General features: G+C 32.1%; 1 protein-coding gene across 4 annotated transcripts in view; it reads left to right on the top strand.

Moving 5' to 3' along the window:
* LOC119612412 (putative GPI-anchored protein pfl2) overlaps positions 1 to 17237 on the top strand; it is a 214439-nt gene that overhangs the window by 97573 nt on the left and 99629 nt on the right. The window contains exon 2 of one of the 4 annotated variants that reach the window (XM_037968241.1): positions 4885 to 4929. The exons of the other annotated variants lie outside the window; for them this stretch is intronic. The gene's annotated coding sequence lies outside the window, so the exon portion shown is untranslated. The remainder of the gene's footprint in view (positions 1 to 4884; positions 4930 to 17237) is intronic. 4 annotated transcript variants of the gene reach the window in all.

Genomic DNA, 17237 nt, shown 5'->3' with positions numbered 1-17237 from the left:
TTTCTTTTTTGTTTCTGCTACTACTTCTTTCTGTATTTCTATTTTCGTGCCGCATCATAACATATGCTTCCGACTTTCTCCCTCAGTAGTAAGTAGTAGTGTTATGTATGTGCGGATTTAGTTGCTGCCGATTTGGGTAGTTACGTGGTGTTATTGTTAAGTTATTAGAAAAACTGATTTCAAAATAAGGGTGTTATTCATTGTTTCGATTCGAAAGAAAAAACTTTCGGAATAGAGATATTTAGAACATATTAATGTATACGAAGTGGATAGGGAAACTTTGAAACATTTTTTTTTCATTGCCAGATTTTCGTCGAAATTAGATTCAAATATCTTGGGACCGAAGTTATTTCAAAAATTATTTTCCTCAGGAACAGACGAACAGCAATTGGTTGTTTGGTTATCAAACTGTCAAGTAGAGTCGAAGAGACTCCGTTTTGAGCGCACCACTCTACTCATCAGATGTATTACTTATAGTATTAGATCTATCCTGTAGCTGTGAGAAATCTGAGGATATAGTTAAGCTTAGACCCAGATATCTCACCAAGGTTAGATATTAAGTAACTGCCAAGGAGGCAATTTGTCTTTACGGCCAGAGCAGGGCATTCACAGAGAAGATGGAAGACCGTTTCTTCCTTTTCCCTATCTTTGCAACTGTGACAGTGATCGTTGAAGGGCAGCCCAAGCCAACTTGCATGTCTGCCTATCACCAGGTATCCCGTTATTACTGCTATCAGCCTCGATATGTACCACCTACTTCGGTTTAAAAGGTGTCTTGTGCGTTTCTCATTGAAGGAGGGCCACAATAATTTGGCCCTTTACTTGTGTCTTTATTAGTCCACCTATTTTCAGCCTTTTGAAGAAAAAATCTGAGAATACTGCCCTTGATAAAACCTAAGGGAGTTGCTACTGAAACAGCGTTGGTTATATCAAGAGCAGATCCCTTTCTGGCAAGCTCATCTGCCTGTTCATTACCATAGTATTCCCTAAGCGTTGGGACCCAAACAAGGGTAATGTCAGACAGGCGACCCAGCCTTAACAGATCCTTCTTGCACTGTCTAACTATGAAGATATCGACAACGATTCCTATGTTGCGATAATATAACATGTTCTGATATCTCGATGTTATGGGGAAATTTCGGGGTTAGTTTCTGATCCAGCGCAACTCAAGCCATTAAAGAAGAATACATAGTTTTAATTTTTTTCTTATATTTTGAAATTATTTGTTAAAAATCATAAATCGATTGAAGGATATTTGAATACCCAATAAATGAATCATTATTATATTTCTAACTAATTACCAATCTGACCACGTTTGATTAACCATTGAAGACAACAGCAAATAACTTGTGAGTATGTAATTCCACCTGTTTGTGTGAGTTTAAAATGTTTTTGCCGACGTTTCTCCCTCCTCTAGCCCCGGCCAACATGTTTGCCTTTTTGCATTCCTATAAATTGCTGTTGTATGTAGTTGTAACCGCTGCTGCTGTTTGCCGTTATTCATAATACATACAATATACGATGTGTGGTTCCCCCCCTTAGGAATTTTATACGATTTTGGTGTTTTTCTTTTTTCGCTGCCCCATTGTTTAACCATGTACTACTACTACACAAGCTGACATTTTTAACACTTTTTGGCATTTGTGCGTAAAAAATAAAATTAACAAAACTATAAAAAAAGAATTTAAAATTGTCACCAATTGTTGTTGCTGTTGTAACATGTATACACGACTTTTGTCAGTATAACGTAAGACATATAATAAAAAAATTTTTTCTATATGTTTGTCGGTTTGTTTTGTACATAATGTCACCACCACCACATGTTATCATGCAACATTATAGCTAAAGTCTCTCTCTAATGTCTGAAATTTTTGTATATATGTATTTGTTGTTGGTGGTTGCTAAGTTTTTCTAATTTTTTGTTTGTTTGTCTTCTAGAGATTTTGGCTAAATGCCCACCTTTTAGTAATAATGACAATAAGTCATATATTTATCATTATTTTCCATTCGTTAGTTGTTGTTGTTGGTTTTCTTTTAATTATGAGTTTTCTAGCCACTTATTGCTATAATTTGTTACTACAGTAAAATCTTTTGATAATGGGCATGATCACTTGATATTTTTGCTTTTTGGAAAATCTGTTGAAAATCGTTGAAATTGGTCTACAGAGAAAATAGTTTGTTATTTGCAGCTGAATTCTGTGACATTTTTTTCGGTTATTTTAAAACATTTTCGATCGTTGGGAATCACTAGAATTGAATGAATAATAAATTTTTAGGTTTTCAGTTTTCAAATTTAGAAAAAATTCTTCAAATTATCTATTTATTTTTCATTTAGTGAAGTTAAGATAAATTTTTTATTAATAGAAAATTCGAATTCCATTTAGTATTTATAGAAAACTTATCATCAATTCTCTAATTGTAAAAAATTCGCGATCAATTTATTGTTTATGGAACGATCATTTTGCTTGTAACAGAAAATTCTCGATCAATTTTTTATTTTACTTAATTCGCGATCAATGCTCTATTTATAAATTTTCCATTTACGAAAAATTCGCGATTTTTTTTTATAAAGAAAATTCAAAATATATTTAATCGCGCTCAATTTACATTTATGAAAATACTTTTCTATACAAGATAAATTTTCTTTTTAAAGATAATTTATGATCAATTTGCTGTTAATAGAAAATTCAAGGTCTACTTTTTATTAAAAAAAAAAACATTTGTAATCGAAATTTTGCGATCCATTTTCTATTAACAGAAAATTCTTGATCAATATTTTTATAGAAAATTCAGAATATATTTTATCTTGAGAAAAAAAATCGCGGTCAATTTTTTAATTATAAAAAATACACTATTTATTTTCTGAAAATTTAAAATCAATTTTCTATTTTATAGTGAATTTATGATCACGTTGCTTTTAAAAGAAAATCTATACAGAGGGAAAAAGAATTTACACGCCTGGTACCAAATTGACTACAAACTGTTTATAATTTTTCAATACCATCCGTTGTCAAAGTATATACATACGTACGACAACACTATGTAATGTTGACAACATTGCAACAATTCGTTGTCGAAATCTAAATTTTATACACATCCGTTGTCTAAATGTTAACAAACGTGGTAAGCTCACTATTGACAAACAATCCGTTGCCACTAGTGAGCTTAGCACGTTTGTTAACATTAAGACAACGGATGTGTATAAAATTTAGATTTCGACAAAGAATTTTTGCAATATTGACGACGTTGCGTTGTCAACATTACATAGTATTACATTACATACGTACGACAAGTATGTATATAATTTGACAACGGATGTTATTGAAAAATTATAAACTCTTTAGTGTCAATTTAGTACCAGGTGTGTATATTCCATTTTCCCTCTGTGTAGAGAATTCACGATCAATTTGCTTTTAATAGAAAATTCAGCATCTATTGTCTATTAACAGAACATTCGCGATCCATTTTTTATTAACATTTCTTAAATAATTTTCTGTTAATAGAATACTCAAGATCAATTTTTTTTACTCGCGATCAATTTTATATTTATGATCACTACCCATTTTATGTTAATAGAAAATCCATGATCAATTTTCTATTTAGAGAGAATTAATGATCAATTTGTTGTAAATGAAAAATTCATGATATATTTTCTATTAACAGATGATTTTTGATTAATTTTCTATTAACGGAACATTTGCGATCAAATATCTATTTGTGACAAAATTCGCGATAAATTTTCTATTTATTGAAAATAAACGAACACTTTTATGTTTATAGAAAAATTACGATAAATGTTCTCTTTATAGAATATTCACGATCAATTTTCTATTTATGGAAAATCAATTTAAAAAAAAAAATTAATTGATCTATTATTTTTCACCAAAATCCTGTGAATTAAATCATTCCGTATTTTCTGTTTGTGTAGTCACTAGTCTACAGCAATGATCGACTTGTAAACCAACTTTCGGATATCAAAATTTGACAATTTTTGTTGATAGTCCCCTGCAGAGAGATTTCACTTTATAAAAATTTCAGTCTGGACAAATTTCAAAAAACGTAGACAGAAACAGATTTAAAAAATATTTGTGGTATGTCTTTGAAAAATTTCGCTGTCGTAGGCTATTTAAACATCTTGTCAAATCTTCTAATATTTACTGTCTCTAATAAAGCTCCCGCTCTTACTTTTGGACACTTAGTCAGTCACTGCTCATTTGTGTGAAAAATAAAAAAAAAAACTAAAAGTTTTCTTATTTAAATGACTGACTGATTGTCAGTCTATATCTCTGTTAGTGGTATTTACACAATATCTCTTACTGCCTTGAAGATTTGTATATAAATTTTATGTGAATGAATGAATGTGTGTGACTGGCGTCTCATTGCCACTTAGTTGATGTATCTTTTATGACAACTTTGCCACATCTTGTTAAATGTTTATTTTTTGCTGTTGTTTAGTAAAAAAATTCATTAATTTCTATTTCTCTATAAATGAACAAAAAAGGTTTCTATTTATTTAATATTTTTTGTCATCAAATATTCGTTTGAGATATTAAACAGCAGGTTGTTGGAATGATGTTTGTTTGGGGATATACTATATGGTTGGCTGGTTGATTGAATGAATGATTGGTTAGTGGATGGATTATTGTTAAATATATCTTGATACCTCACCTTTTTTTCGTTTTAGAGATTTGTATCTTAATACTTATTTCAAATATTTTGTTTTAGTTTTGTGTTTGTCACAAAATTTGATGCTGTTTGACAAGTTGTTTGAACCAAAAAAAAAGTTTATTTATTTTGATTTTAATTATTTATTTCTATTTTAAGTTTTTTGAAAACATTAAATATTAATTAATTTTATATCTTTTTCTTCTTTTTTCATTTTAGGTAAAAGTTGGGGAATTATTGTCTTAATATGTATTTAAATTGGTGGTAAGTTGTAAGTCAGCAATAGCTTTTTGATATGAAATCAAAAAGAGATTAATTTCAATAATTCTGGATTATTCAAAAAAATTAAGATATATCAAAACACAATAACTTCCAAAGAAGCTTTAAAGTAATAGAACCAATGAAGCCAATAATTGTTTCAAAATTAAGAATGATTTGATTAAATGTTCAATTTATTGGTTCCCACATTTCAAGGAATTACTGCCAAAGATTTTACATTTGAAGCATGGAGCCCAATAAGGGCGTATAAACCATTTGGGAAATTTTACAGGAGACGATAAAAACATCATAAAACTTTAAAATCGGCATTTTTTCCTACTTTTTTCACATATATGCATAAATATAACTCACATCTATCCCTGTGCTAAAACTCAGTAAAAAATTCGAGTCACAACTTGCCAAAATTAATACTTGAAATTTTGCTAAAATGGAATAAGGGCATATATCCATATATTTTAGTTGAAAGTATATATAATAATTTTTTAAAATATAACTATAGTTATGGATATACGCCCTTCTTCTTGTCCACACTTTCATACTTAAATAATTCATTCAATAATAATCTTTTTTGCAATATAATTAAAAAATTAATAAATTTGAAATGTTTTCCAACCATTCTGCAAATTTGGTGCAATTAGAATTAAAATTTATACGATTTTTTACAGAGAAATACATTAAATTGCTAATATTTTTTACCCAAAAAAATAAATAGTATTTAAAAATCGTGCTTTTAAAACTATCTATTTTAGCGAAAAATTTATATTTTTCAATTTATTTTTTATGAATAGATGTAAAAAGGTTAGTTTAATATAATTATGCGAAAAAACGCTATTTTGAAAAGGTGGTCTTTACGCCCTTATTCGCATCCATGCTTCATTTGCTGGAATATGTTATCAATTCTTTCTACTCAATTCTTTGCTTAAAAGCTTTTAATTACACAATTTCTCCCCAATGGCAGCATTAAACTATTATCTCATTTAATTAACATTAAATAACATAATTTGAGTTTTCACTTACATCACGTCTGACTTATTATCCTTTAACGCCAATTGACCCCTAGGCAATCGAACCAACCAAATAGCAACTACTGCTTCTTAACTCATAGCAACAGACTGACAGACATATAGTCAGAGTCTTAAAATCCAACTCTGTCTGTCAATCAAATGTTTGCATGTTTCATACATAATTCAGCCTTAAGACAATTGCAATCAGGTATCTCGTTTTAATGCAGTTTGCTTGCTGAAGAAGACGACAAACAACGAGATTCTTCTTTGGAAAACTATAAACAACAAGAGTAACAAACAACGATATAAAAATAATGAATAATGAAAAGTTTCACTTACGATTTCTTTTGAGACGTATAAATCCAATCCAAAAAAAAAAAAAACACATGTTGCAGTTGTTGTGCAAATTATTTACGCATATTCGTTTTAAAAAGAGTAATACGTTGAGTAGGGTAACAATAGATTTAGGATTTTTGCTGTATTCTCTTAACAATTGAAATCTGATATCTGATGTTAAGTAGTTTGTTGTGAGATTGAAACAAAGCCATAGCTAATTTTAAATCCCCCCCAAAAAATGCAGGCATTAATAAGTTCGTTTTTTGTCAAGTGCGAAGTTTGATGAGATGGCGTTTTTAAAGACGACTTATTAAAAGTGTGAACAACTTGTTTAATATAAGGTCCGGTTTGGACGATTTACAAAGCACACTTTGTGGTTTGTAAGTAATTAACTGTTAAGTTAATGGTGACAATTGATTTCTTTATCATTTTGAAAAGAGATTTTTTTATCATTTCAACTTCCTTACTACAACTTGATCTAACTTATACCGTTAAGAGACAAAAGAGAATAAAATGAGGATAAAAAGTCAAATCAGTCTAACATCCGAACATGTTAATACTCCCATTTTAATGTGCGAATAAAGACATTTGGCTTTTTAAGTTCCTTTTACACTAAACCATCAGACATACTAATATCGTCGTCAATATTCGGTCAACTAGGTATATTCGTTACCTGAGAATAGAGCAAGAAGCACAAGTCAAATCAGCCTGACATCCGACTATCTTTACACACCCATTTTGATGTGCGAATAAAGACATTTACGTTCTTTCTTTTCCACTCATCCCCCAGCCATATATCGTCCATAATATTCGGTCAACTTGGGTTAAGATATGCTCGTTGTCTCTTACTACTTATTTCCTAATCTCCTTCATTATGACAATTTAATACCATTTCCATGAGGGAGTTCGTCAGATCACTCTGAACAAATGATGAACTACTACTTTTCGCACTTAATCGAGTGAAAAGTGGTAGTTTGCCGTTCAATGATCTCGATATGCAAGGTTTTTAAAAGGAGAGTCTGCAGTAAAGATTGATTTGGGAACAATGGGAGAATTGCGGTATCTTAAAGCGTTATCGTGTTAGTGATACTAAGGTTAATTCAGAAACATGGTGACCAATATCTTAGGGAGCCTTACCACGATATAATCTTCGGTTAATGGCAGTTGCATCGTGTTATTCCCACTGTATGCTGTTGATTGTGTGAAAAGTCTATAAAAATTTGCCATTCAACCCAATATGGTACACGGTCCCATCATTCAATAAATGGGTTCGCTCTCTCAATGTCTGTAATATTGGTACCGGAAATTTTTTAGGAATTGGTAATTTTTTGGGATTTCCTCCTCTGACTTCACTGATTGGTTTCCACGTCAGATCCTTTAGATATGCAAAAATCATAATATCCATAGGTAGACAATCGTGTACTCTGAACAAATGATGAACTACTACTTTTCGCACTTAATCTAGTGAAAAGTGGTAGTTTGCCATTCAATGATCTCGATATGCAAGGTTTTTAAAAGGAGAGTCTGTAGTAAAGATTGATTTGGGAACAAAGGGAGAATCGCGGTATCTTAAAGCGAAAATGATCGTGTTAGTGATACTAAGGTTAATTCAGAAATATGGTGACCAATATCTTAGGGAGCCTTACCACGGTTAATGGCAGTTGCATCGTGTTATTCCCACTGTATGCTGTTGATTGTCTGAAAAGTCTATAAAAATTTGCCATTCAACCCAATATGGTACACGGTCCCATCATTCAATAAATGGGTTCGCTCTCTCAATGTCTGTATTAAAGGTACCGGAAATTTTTTAGGAATTGGTAATTTTTTGGGATTTCCTCCTCTGACTTCACTGATTGGTTTCCTATCGGATCATAGTATGTGGTTATCAAAGTCATATGACAATATTCAGGACTGGACTTAAAGTAAGAGATATGGCGGTGAGGTCTTAGTTTATTCACTATTGGAGGACTACCAGAATGCTATCAATTAAATTGTAAAAAATAGTAAGGAGTCCAATGAATCACTGTACAAAGATTGTTGAATCTTACAAACTAAAATATTGGTTTACTTTAGCGATCTTTAGCACCCAAGTAATCGTTCTTGATCGGCTAAAACTTTTAAACACTCTCACAGAGATGTATACAAGCGTAAATAGTGCAGGATATCAAATTTATTCAAAACCACCCGCTTTAATGATTAAACATGTTTATACTCGAACCAGCAACTTTGTGGCCGAAAAAAACTTATTTAAAGAAAACAACTTTTTGAATTGATTTTTCTTTATTTTGAATTTTTGTAAAAGAAATATGACCATAAACTTGTTTTGTCTTGCCAGTAGAAAACACTTTAAAGAACATAAAACGATAAATAATTTAACAGGGTTTGTCTCGCCATCATAATGATCAACATGATGCTAATCATGACGATGTTGATGAGCCGTATGTTGTTGCGATTTATCAAAATGTGGTTGGTTCGATGCTTAAACAAAAATGCAAACAAACAACAAAAAAACAACTTTGTAATCGTAGAAGAAGACACCCGTATACATTTTCAGTTGATTAAATGACCTTGGCTTAACAACTGCTGGCTGACTTAAATGGCGACAGGTTGTTGTTGATGATGATACTGATGATGTTGCTACAAGTCAGCTACTGCTGTGTGTAAGCAAACAAGAAATCAACTTTAATTTCATGTGGAGATTCTTTTTTGTTTTTCTAAAGCAGATGCTTCTTGCCTTCTGCTGCACCTGATGCATAAAATCTTCATTTTCAGTTTTATCTTCTAGAATTTTTGTTTTTTTTCAAACAATTTTGGTTTGCGTTTTATGTCACACCACAAAACAGCAAGAAGTGAGCAAAAAAAATGTTTGTTGCCAGCAATAGTATGAATATTTCAGCTCATCTGTTGTTGCTGTTGATTATTTCATGAATTTTAGCTATTAAATTTTGGTGTGTTAATTTTTTGTTTGTTTTTAATTTTAAATTAAAGTTTTTTTTTCTCATGAATATTGTTGTTGGTTGCGTTTGCTTCATTTAGTTTGTTGCTGCTGCTGCTGTAAATGAAAATTTAGGTCGCCTGTCTACAGGCTGTATAAAGTTGCCATCAACTTGCAACTAAGTTTACTAGAAAAACGAACAGAACGTAAGATCTTTTGGGTAACATAAGTTTGAGTTGTTGATGTTGTGGGGAGAAGATTTCGGTTTGTACTCCTGTATCTTTTTTCTTCAGCAACATGTGTTGGTAATTATACTTATAATTTACAATTTACTGTTAAAACAACAAAATCAACAAACAACTGCAAAAAATATTGGGCAATTTAATAACAACACATTTTCAGATCTATATAATTAGAGAAAGAGTTGCTGTAGCATTGCTAAAGTGTGATGACTTCTTACCCCTTGTATTGGCCAAAAATATGCTCTTATTTGCAAGTATAGTTTAGGTTAAAAAACCGCTATTTGGTCTATTGTACGCTTTTTTTCATGGGAAATATTGGTGGAAAAACTGAAACTCAGTTTCCTGAATACTGTTCTTATAATTTTCTAATCAGTGTTTCTGTGGGATGTAATATGTGGAATGACATCTCTCTCAAGATATTTATATCTAATTTCGACGAAAGCTCGACAATGACAGAAAGATTTCCAGCGTTTCTCCATGTCCTTTCCACAAACTCTACATTCGTCTGAACCCATACGTCCAATTTTGTGTTGTTGTTAAAGGATACTAATTTTGTGTTGTTGTTAAAGGATACTAACCTATGGGTCCACAATGAATACGTACTATGTTCAGACTAATTCCTTCTCGTTGGGGTCGACCCATCATCCTTCATCTTCCATTATTACATGTGGACGTTTGAGTTGCTATCTTTAATTCAGACCTGGTTTTGTCAAACGTTTTTTCCCACGTCAACTTCATCCAAGTTGCAAGTATATTTCATTGCCGATTATCCCCGATGAAAGAGTATTTCGTTATGTCTTATATACGAGAGCTTCAATAGATTCGTATTAATTGGGGGATGCTCTATGTTTTGTTGACTGTGGGATCATTGTTCGATTTAGTGAACAATGAATGTATCTGACAAGATCAAATCAAATCATGAATGTTCGATCACGAATGTCAAGATGGCTTTTATACGAAAGCTCAAATAGATTCTTCTTAATTGAGTGATGTTCTAGGTTTTATCGATTGTGGGATCTTTATTAAATATCGGTTTAGTAGTGTTTGACAAGATCGAATCAAATCATGAATTGTTCGATCACCAACTGTTCGAATATCATGATGGCTTGTATACGAGAGCTCCAATAGTTTCGTCTTAATTGAGTGATGCTCTAGCTTTTGTTGATTGTACGATCATTGTTCCATTACAGTTTAATGAAATAACATCTTACTTTTAAAATCCTAAAGTTAATGTATCTGACAAGATCAAATCATGAATTGATCGAATATAATGATGTCTCTGCATTGACTTATGCTTGGTGAATGTGGGATCATTGTTCGATTTCGGTTTAGTGGAATAGCTTCTCACTTTTAAAACCCGAAAGTGAATGTGTTTAGCAATATCAAATTAAATCATAAATTGTTCGAATATCGTGATATCTTATATACGACAGCTCCAATAGATTAGTCTTAACTGAGTGATGCTCTAGGTTTTGTTGATTATCAGGTCATTGTTCGATTTCGGTTTAATAGAATATCATCTCACCTGTAAAACCCGAAAGTGAGTGTATCTGACAATATCAAATCAAATCTTGAAATGTTAGATCATGAATTGTTCAAATATCATGATGGCATGTATGCGAGAGCTCATGTATGGGCTCATTGTTCGATTTCAATTTAATGGAATATCATCTCCCTTTTAAAATCCCAAATGACTAGTTTGGTGGTCAATTTGTGGGAAGTTTCGTCATGTTCGTATTCCTCAACTAGGGACAAATTGATTCTCATTTATCTGTATAGCACGTAATAGAAGATAAAGTTTTTTTTCAATGGCTGACTCATTTTCGATTCCCTTTTCTATTTCAGTAAAGACTACACAGAGGGAAAAGGAAATCTACACGAATTTAAACGTGGCAAGCTCACTATTGGCAACGGATTGTTTGTCAATAGTGAGCTTACCACATTTAGACAACGGATGTGTATAAAATTTAGATTTCGACAACGAATTGTTGCAATGTTGTCAACATTACATAGTGTTGTCGTACGTATGTATATACTTTGACAATGGATGGTATTGAAAAATTATAAACAGTTTGGTGTCAATCTGGTACCAGGCGTATATATTTCTTTTTCCCTCTGTGTACTTCCCTTTTTAAACTTTCTTTTCTGGCCAGCAGCAACCCTTTTATATTCTATTTAAAAATAGTTCCCATTTTAATTTCCTTCTTTTCCCTATTTTTCATTTTGTTTAGAAACATCATTATCATACAAGTTTGTTTGTAAAATAATTATTTCTTTTCTTTTTAAGTTCTAGTGAAAAAGTATAAATAAATTTAGCTGGGAAATAGCGGATGAGGTTTTCATCTGTTTGGCCTCATTAAAGTTATCACCTCATTACGAGTTAGAATCATGATTCTGTAAAAAGTTTTAATATATGTGTCTTTTCTGCCGCTGATGCTCATCTCAGCCTATGATAAAGGAAAATCTCAAAATTTAGGTATTTTTTCTTAATAAAACCGCATCCGTTGTGTTTTAGCTTTAATTTGCAGTTTTTTTTGCCAACATTATTAGAATGTGTTTAGAGTGAGAGTGTCAATATTATATGGAATATTTATGGAATTTTTCGAATTTTCGGTAATAAGATTATTTGTTCTGGATTTAAGTTTAAATTCGTACTTAATTTTGGAATTTAAAACACTTCATCAGAAATGGAATATTTGGTACCATTTTACTATTTTTAGTACTTTTCGACAACCCAAAAGTAGTTAAGACTTAAAAACGTAACTAAAGGGATTATTAGCTAATACTAAAAATCAACTAATTTAGTAACTATATAACTAATTTACAAATTAGTGTTACTTAATTGTTTTTACTAATTTTAATTGCATTTTTAAAGAAGCTTAAATGAATAATAAACGCCCCTTGAGTTTCTCCCTCTGTTCAGTTTAAACAGGTAATTTTATGTAATTATTTTGAAAATACACGGATCAATAGACAGACCCAACAAAGATACCAACAAACAAGCAAACATGTTCCATATCATATTGCAATGATTACACTTGGCAAGAAAACTAAACGAAAAAAACTTAATCTCATCGATTTGCCAGCAAAAAAGTAAAAAAACTTGTAGGCGTTTTTTTGTCGTTAGTTTTAAATATCATGTTTGCAATAAATATTGATATTGGAAATTATCCATAGCTTGTCCATTGATGGCGACTAATGGCAGGAAGGAAATCATTTTGATTTAACATAAATTAATAATTCCTTTTACTACTTATTTCATTAATTTATATTACAATTTTCTGGTCATATAGGAAATAAATATCTGGCCTAAACAAACAAGGCACACGCTGTAGGGGCCAGTATAACAGGGACTCTCAGTTTGCCTGAAAAACAGTGCTCTTATGTACATAAATTTACATTTTTAAAAACTCGTCATAGTAGTAGCTCTGTATCTCAGTCATTTAACACCAAAAATAATTGTGAAACACACACTTGTTTTTTGTGTTTTGGAAACAGGCCAAATATATATCTTCTTTATATCTATATCACCATGTCTCTAATAGACATTTACAACTCTAATGTGGTTTCAGTTGTTTTGTGTTTGTTTTATTTTCTTTAGCATTTTTAATCGTTGCTGTATTTATTTAATGAGAAAAGTTTAATCGATGCTTTTTTAATGGCAAAAATTACTGGTTAAATTTCAATTGCATTGGTTGGTGGCTACCGGAGGAGGTAGAGTCACAAACATGGTTGCAAAGGAATTAGTTTAGTTTAATTTGTTAATACACTTGAGATGTTCCCTATAATCTGCATATAAGAGGCTTGGAAACCTAGTAGCGACTAAAATTCTCACTCATGGAATTTACTCAAGAGAGCGAAAACTTCTTTTAATTAGGGATTTATTGGGAACTGTGTAAAACAATAATTAGCACTGTGCTAGAACTTCTTATCTTGCTATGAAATTAATTCTGTCTTTGAACGTTCGGATTTTCTAGCTAGTGGTGGCGCACGACGCCATTTTATCGGACCAGAAGGTATGTTTGTTTTTTCCCATGAATAATATTCCAATGAAAAGTGTGGTTCAAATTTGAGTTTATTTACCACTAGCGGCTCATCTCAGGGCCCTTTATAACATTCTCGAAATAGTAAAATGTTGAAGCTATTATCAATTGAACATGGTGATATTAGAGTGATATCCAGGACCGAATAGAATCTTGAATTTTATAAGCGAATCCAACTACATTCTCAGGACATTGACTATGCTTGTCAGTGAAAAGTGCAGTTCTTGGGTCAAATTTGAGTCCGTTTACCACTAGGGTGTCTTATCAGGGCGCTGAAAGACGAAGTGATTTGTAACACGATTAAAAAAGCAATCATCACTTGATAATAGCGAGAGTTTTATATGCGAACTTAACTAAAGGACTGGGGAAAGATCCGAATTGGATCGTTGTTAGGTTGGGTTGGGTTGATACTAGGGTGATCGATTATTCGACATTTTCCAAAAACCGGTTTTCGAATAGTTCGAATAGTTGACATTTAAAAAAAACCGGTTGATATTTTTCAAATACAGAAAAAACCGGTTAACCGGTTTTTCATTATAAATAAAAAAATATATTTTAATTTAAAAAACTTAATGTTTATGTTTAAATTTGATTAATAAAACATGGCCTGAAATGATTTTTAACAGTTTAAAAGATTATAACTTTAGATCTAGTCGTCTGATTTACATTATTTCTTTAATATAAAAAAAATTAGGAAAAAAGTGGGACACTTCTGTTAAACATAAGGTACTATGTAACCCTAGCTTATTTTAAAAGCCCTGTTTAGGAAATTTGCATAGGCATTCCAACACTTCCATAAAATTTCAGCCGTAAATTAATTATTGTAATAGGAATATAATCTTAAGATTGATAAAATTTTATCAAACAGTTATCAATTTTACAAATAAATTTTTTTAATTAATTAGGAAAATCAAAGAAGTTTAACCAAAGGAGCTGTAGAAAAATATACGCTAGTTCCTCGACTCCAATATTTTTAAAATTTAGACGGGCTGTATTATTATTTACTTAAAAATTTCATTTAAATAATCTTTGAATACAAAGCAAATAAAAGTATTCGAAACCGGCTTTTAAAAAGTGAAAAAACCGGGTTATTCGATATTCGAAAAATCAACATTAAGAAAAAACCGACACTGGTAAAGCAGAAAAAACCGGTTTTAAAACCGGTTGAAAAATCGAGTCGATCACCCTAGTTGATACATCAAATTCAATACACCTAGGCCACTATCGGGCACGTTGAGTGGTCCTTTTAATGAAAAACAAAATTTGTTAACTGAATGTATTATGTTTTAAATTTCAGGAACTCAGTTTCCTATACGTAATTCCTAAGAATTTTTCAATCAGTGTCAGGAATGTTATTTCCGGAATAACATCACTTCCAAGATACTTGGATCTAACTTCGACGAATGCCTGACAGTGGCAAAGAAAGTGTTCCAGAGTTGCACTGTCCTTTCCACATGCTCTACATTCGTCTGAATCCACACGTCCGATTTTGTTTAGATGTGCTCGTAATTCTGTGTGTCCATTTTGAGGAGATTTCTCGTCTTGCTCTCATCAGGGTCACCCCATAGGATCTTTGTGGTTCTACCCACCGTTTCATTATTCCAAGAGGAATTATGGGATTCTCTCACCCATATTTTTACTTTAGCTTTTGTAGGGTCGAATGGTTTTGCTTTCGTCAGGTTAACTACCTCGAGCTCCCTTCCCTTTAAAGCTGTTACATTCGCCCTTTTCGTTGCCGACTACTCCCGAGTGGCCTGTTACCCATATGATGTAAACTTTACCTATGGGAAAGTATTCAGTTAAAGCTTTCTTAAAATCCAATATGGTCTTAGATTTAATTCTATCACCTGATATCGCCCTAATTGCTTTCTGGCTGTAAGTAAATATATTAAACCCTGTGGGCACCATATTTATTCTAATCCAATTTACACATTCCGTTATTGCTCGAACTTCTGCCTGAAAACTTGTGTTATGATTAGGTAAACGTTGGTATATTTCTGTTTCTGGGTCATCAATATAGAGCCACGGATTCTATCTGGGATGAGTGTTTCAAAGTTTCCGATATATTCAGTGTCTGGTATGCGATCAGGCACGTCCGATGATTGTGTATAACCTTCCAGTGTACATTGATAATGTATCCTATAACCGTTTTTTCCAGTTTGTCTAAAGTAAAGGGCCGTTCGGCTGTAAATATGTTCCAATGGGGGGAATATCTAGCAACCAGAGCCTTGGTTGATGTAGTACACATAGAACCACGTATACCCAAGCAGCATGTACGCTGAACTCCCTGTAGTAGTTTGATATTGGATCGTAGTAGTTAGCACTTTCTAATTTAATTTAAACCCATTTTTAGGTCATGGACTACGTCTACGATTGCCCGAGAATTTTTTAAAAGAGCAAGTTTAGAACTATATTTCGAAATCAACGTTAGATTTCACTCAAATTCAAAAGCTTTCCGATCTTAAGAATAAGATTTAAAGTAGACCGCCACCGGATATGTTGTACTCTCCTTAAAATATTTTTTTTGTTGAATGGATGACATTGTATCATCCTATGTTTCAGAAACTCTCTCCTGGATTTAATTTCATAAATTTTCCAATCAATGTCCCCAAGGTGTTGGGATCAAATGTCAACAAAGGCTTGTCAATGTCAGGGAAAGTGTTTCATTATCTTCTGCATTCATCAGACTCTTCTAGTCAAAATTGGTGAAGTTGTTCCTGCAGAAGTGTGTGTTCAGTCACGTTACAAACCATAAAATTAACCTCGGACTTGGGAACATCTTGTTCTCCTTTCTTTAGGGTCAGTTGCTTAACAAGTTTTTTTGACAAAAATAATTCATATAACATTTGACATACATGTATGTAAATATAAGATATATAGTGAGTGGACTCTACACAGAGGGAAAAGAAAATATACACGCCTGGTATCAAATTGACACCAAAGAGTTTGTAAGTTTTCAATAACATCCGTTTGCAACAATTCGTTGTCGAAATCTAAATTTTATACACATCCGTTGTCTAAATGTTAACAAACGTGGTAAGCTCACTATTGGCAACGGATTGCTTGCCAATAGTGAGCTTACCACGTTTGTTAACGTTTAGACAACGGATGTGTATAAAATTTATATTTAGAAAACGAATTGTTGCAATGTTGTCAACATTACATAGTGTTGTCGTACGTATGTATATACTTTGACAACGGATGGTATTGAAAAATTAGAAACAGTTTGGTGTCAATTTGGTACCAGGCGCGTATATTTCTTTTTCCCTCTGTGTAGAATTGAGCTTATTTAAATAAATTTTCATAGAATTTTAATAACATCGTTTTATACAATTCTTATTCCCCTTTCTTTGGTGTAGGGGACTGAAAAGTAGAAAAAAGCATATAAAGCAAAATATCGTTTTGCATTTTCCCCACATGCATATGCATAGCTTTAAACAAAATTCGTTGTAAACCACATTTTGTAACACTTTCATCCAAGCATTTTTCGCTGGCTGCCAACTTGTTTTTGCTGTCATTTTCTAAGTAAATAATAGTCAAGTAAATTAAACTCAAATCGAACGCAAAGCTCAGGCGTAAATGAGGACGAACTGAAAAAACATGTTAACAGATCGATAATAAAAACCAAATATAAATAAACAAACAAACTGTAAATAGACGGACGGAGAGATGGACAGACAAGACAGCGAGCTAGCCAATATTTGTTGGACGGTCATTAAATGGCTCAAAGCGG

Source organism: Lucilia sericata, unplaced genomic scaffold (assembly GCF_015586225.1).
Source record: "Lucilia sericata isolate MDLA Ls3-8-SP2 unplaced genomic scaffold, ASM1558622v1 Contig000034F_arrow, whole genome shotgun sequence".
In the NCBI taxonomy this organism is placed as follows: domain Eukaryota; kingdom Metazoa; phylum Arthropoda; class Insecta; order Diptera; family Calliphoridae; genus Lucilia; species Lucilia sericata.
The sequence above is the reverse complement of the archived record's forward strand: the minus strand, read 5'-3'. Positions and strand labels throughout refer to the sequence as shown.